The sequence below is a fragment of the Palaemon carinicauda genome, chromosome 18, assembly GCF_036898095.1.
Source record: "Palaemon carinicauda isolate YSFRI2023 chromosome 18, ASM3689809v2, whole genome shotgun sequence".
Lineage (NCBI taxonomy): Eukaryota > Metazoa > Arthropoda > Malacostraca > Decapoda > Palaemonidae > Palaemon > Palaemon carinicauda.
Window position 1 is genome coordinate 25025558 of NC_090742.1, and position 5000 is coordinate 25030557.

Genomic DNA, 5000 nt, shown 5'->3' on the forward strand with positions numbered 1-5000 from the left:
TATATTATTTTATGAAGGTTAAAAATAAAAGTATTATAGTTATTCTATGCATATGATGTAACCAATGACAATGAACTTCCTGCAGAATGCAGTGCTTTGAACTTAAAAGTCTTTTAGTGTGCCCATAATCAGTATGCTGTGGAATGAGCGACACGAAACCTGGAACGAACCTAAAAGGCTCCAGCCACACGTTAAGATACTATCACTAAAGAGTAATAGGATCTTTTAAGAGCTGACCAGGCAGTTTGAGGCTGGACCTTCTTTGGGTACTTTTTTTTGTACCTTCACGTTAATTTGAATAGTCCGGCAGATTCCTCAGACATTCTCCTTTCTCCTCACACATCTGATAACATTAAGCATATTAGACCTTACACTCACTCAAGTGGACAGCTTCATTTGTTCATTGGGGTATTAACCACGTGTTAAATGTTAGAATAGGTGAATATAATACTATTATGGTATACAAATTTTATAGAAGTAAGATATTTCGAAATCAAAACAGTCTGCTGTATTCTTGGTTGGAGCCATAGGTTTGTATCATGGCCACTGTCTTGGGTTAAAGTTTTCTTGATAAATGGTGTTCTCAAGTATATACTTCTTCCGTCAATTTGTCTTTCCTCTCGTTTTTTTTACAAGCGGTGTGTAAGGCTTAACAGAAGGGCAAAGAATGCATTTTTTTCTATGCTTATATGTTTTTTCAAAATTATTTTACCCCTCGCTTTGCATTTAGTCATGTTCATATTGTTGTCAATTGATTACTCTGTAATTCTGTTTTTTTTTTTTTTTTTATTGGCTTCGTTCTCCATGTTGATAATGATTATAATAACTGTGTGTTACCAAGACAGTCATTAATGCTAAAAATCGGAAATTAACTATATTTACGCTAGAAATTAATTATTGCAGCTCCATCTTTGACAAGACTTCTTTTATTTGTTCTAATGAAGATTTATGCTTCAAACAAGACATCTCATTCCCCGTACCAGTGAAGATTCATACCTTATACAAGAGCGTATCCCACATAATATTATGCTACTTTCTAGAATGGTCCTTACAAGCTCACCAAAGACGAGAGATTTATATTAGAAAATAAAAGAATTCATTGATAATAACTCTATTAAAGAAATATCTCTGAGAAATGGCGTACGTTCGGTTGTCAAGTTCTAAGCGACGCTCGTCAGATCAGCGACCTTAAAGGTCATCCGACCATTCAATGTTTCTTCTAATAACAATCCAAGGCTTCCGAGTTTGATGCAATTAAGCATTTCATGAGTTTCCATTTATGATTAATTGATATGAGAGAGAGAGAGAGAGAGAGAGAGAGAGAGATCTGTTAACTTGTATAGTAGATGAAAACATATCTGGAATAGAAATAAAATATTCCTTGTAATAACATTCCAAGGGTCCTTGTTTATAATTAAAGGCTTGGATTTGCAAATCAGATTCTCAGAGAGAGAGAGAGAGAGAGAGAGGAGAGAGAGAGAGAGAGAGCTTTCTTGCATCAGCTATCATTAATACTCTACTGTGAAGAATACTCGTTGTACCACATTTTGTTTTTGAAAATTGATCCGGTCTGCACGATCACACACCGAAGTTGCATCGGATTTTATTTACCATTTTTTTCAATTCCATCGAGGTTTCTGTAGTTGTTTATTTCCTTTTCATCCGTTTCCCGTCACTATCCTTTTCAAGTTTCATCGAATTCCTTATAAATCCATTTCAAGTTTCATCAAATTCCCTTAATCTTTCTTTTAAAGTTTCATCGGATTTTCAACAGATTCCCTTAACCTTTCTTTTCAAGTTTCCTTAAATATTCAACAGCTTCCCTTAACCATTGTTTTAAAGTTTCATTGGATTGTTATTAGATTCCCTTAACCTTTCTTTTTCAAGTTTCATCGGATTGGCTTGACCATTTTTTAGAAGTTTCAATGGATTTTCATCAAATTTCCTCAGCCTTTTTTTTTCAAGGTTTATCGGATTACCTTAAACATTCTTCTATAATTTATTTGTATTCTCTTAACCATTCTTTTAAAGTTTCATCGGATTCCCTTAACCATTCTTTTTTAAGTTTCACCGGATTCCAATGACCATTCTCTTAGTCCCTTAATCATTCTTTTAAAGTTTCATCGGATTCCCTTAACCTGTTAAAATTTCTTCGGATTCCCTTAACCATTCTTTTCAAGTTTCATCGAATTCCCTTGACCATTCTCTTAAAGCTTCATCGAATTCCCTTAACCATTATTTTTAACTTTCTTCGGATTCCCTTAACCATTCTTTTAAAGTTTCATCGGATTCCCTTAACCATTCTTTTAAAGTTTCAATGGATTCCCTTAACCATTCTTTTCAAGTTTCATCGGATTCCCTTAACCATTCTTTTCAAGTTTCATGGGATTCCCTTAACTATCATTTTAAGGTTTCATCAAATTCCCTTGATCATTCTTTTAAAGTTTCATCGAATTCCCTTAATCATTCTTTTATAGTTTCTCCGTATTCCCTTTACAGTTCTTGTAAATTCAATAATATTATCTTTACTATTCTTTCCTTTGTAGTTTTAGTCAAGAATATCAGAAGCAATTTTTTTTCCAACTCGATCTCCCAACATTTTCTACCTCCCGGGCATGGAAATGATGTCATTTCAAGACGTGCCTGGAAATACGACTCTTGATTTCTCCTTGCAACAGCAGCCGCCCAATTTGTTATACTGCACCTAAGCTTAACGCGAGACAGAGAGGCCAGAGTAATTATTCATGCTCTGTTCTGTGACATCGTCTTTGGTAATATTGCAAAGGATTTGGATGGTGCATACGATCTCTGGTTTTGGGAAGCTCTAATGGCGACATTACTCAGACATTCTCTCTCTCTCTCTCTCTCTCTCTCTCTCTCTCTCTCTCTCTCTCTCTCTCTCTCTCTCTCTCTCTCTCTCTCTCTCTCTTATTTATATGTATATATTATATATAAATAAATATATATGTGTGTATATATATTGTATATATGCATATATATATTATATGTAAATTATATATATAAATATATATGTGTATATATATATATATATATATATATATATAGTACATGGCCTTGTGTATGAATATATGTAGACATAAAAGTTTATACATACATCTATGTTTATATATGTCTATATACAGTAGATGATATCCTATTGTAATATCTGAATCCATTTCATCTTGTTATGACAATAAGAGATATTTTAACTTTTTATACTTGTTCTATATAATATCAGGTCAACTTTTTCTTATAAAATATATGGAAAATTGACATCTTCTTTTAATGCCATTATCATCAGCTCTTCCAGGATGTTAAGAATCTATTTTAACGTTGTTACTGATCTTTAGATATTTTATATTAATTATTCATTACTTTTCATATAGTTCATTTATCTTCATACTTCCTTTCTTCACCGGGTAATTTTTTCCTGTTAGAGCCCTTGGACTTGAAACATTGTGCTTTTTTAGTTATGGTTGTAGCTTAGCTAGTAATAATGATGATAATCCTTAAGTTATGAGGAAGTTCGGTATGGATAAGAGTAATCTTTGGGGGAAATGGGAGGTTGTATCCTCCTCTAAATATATCATAAAACAGGACTCCTACGAGTGCAAAAGTATATTGAAAATTATATGATAATCTAAGCATTTTTTTATATTGACTGCAAATGCTATCGCATCATGTAAATCCATAGGTTTTACATTAGTAAAGAAATATCCCTTTAAATTATGTTAGATTAAAGCTATAGATGAGTGATAAAAACACAATTGTTGCATCTAGGATGTAATTTACCAACCTAATCTAGGAAGTAAGGTTTTAATCTGACACAGAGCTGTAAATCATACAATGTTTATATGCCATTTTGGCGAGTAGTTTTTCTTTAACTATTCTGCAGCTTTATCTGCGGCATTGTTTACCAGGTTCAGGTCTATATCAGTGTTCTGGATTTCTGGTCTAGCATGTTAAAACCAACGTGATACAGTGAAACCATCCTAAAAATGCATGGCCCATAATTTATTGTTATTGTATCCTTTAGTTTGTTTTCTTAATTTTTTTTTGGTATGTCTTCTTTTCATTTTAAGTAGGCAAGAAGCTGTGAGCGGATGCCTATTTTTTCGAAGATGGTTTTATTTTCATTTGCTCACCTTCCAAATATGATGGCGAGTGCTCTGGTTGATGCTTTCCTCTTGTAGCCGTCTTACACGGGCTCTGAGCTGCCCTTGTCAATGTCCCGTTTTCTGCCAGGGAGACGTTGACAACCTATTTCCTAATGAATGGTTATTGCTGAGTCGGCCTTTTGCAACATCCACCTAGAGTCCCAGTGATTCTTAAATTGGGGGGCGCGCCCCCCTGGGGGGGGGGGGGGGGCGCCAGGAGCTTCCAAGGGGGGCACAAGCAGGGCTGCTAGATGGTGCCATTTTATTTTTTTTTTCTAATATTAATTGCAAAATAGTCAAAAACATTATCACTGCTTCCATATGTTTTTTCAATTATCATATCAAAACATGCCAAAAACTCAATTAATAAATGCCAAAAGTTATCAGTGACACGTGAGGCTAACCCTTAGACGAGAGCGGTCAGAGAAATGTTTCCTCAGGAACTGAACGCGTCTCGTACCACCTTATTTCTCATCTCACCCGCTCTTATAATAACAAAGGGTTTCAGTAGTCTGGCTCAGTCTGTCAAACGAAGTAGTGAGGACTTTCAAGTCCTGCATAATATATTTCAAGTATTATCAAGTACTGGTAATTACTACATTGCTTTTAATGTATTTAGTGTAGTTCTGATTTAGAAGTATTTTTTTTTCTTTTTTGGGCGTGTGTGTTTACTGTATGTTCATACATTCCTTTGTAGCTGTTTTACTATTTTAGATAAGTTTTGTGCACTATCAAAAATCTAAATGTGTGTGTAACACGTGAACGAGCAGAAAAATGTGTTCATATCATGGTATGACTTACCAGCTTAATCGAATGTATTGTATGTTATCATTATTTCACCTG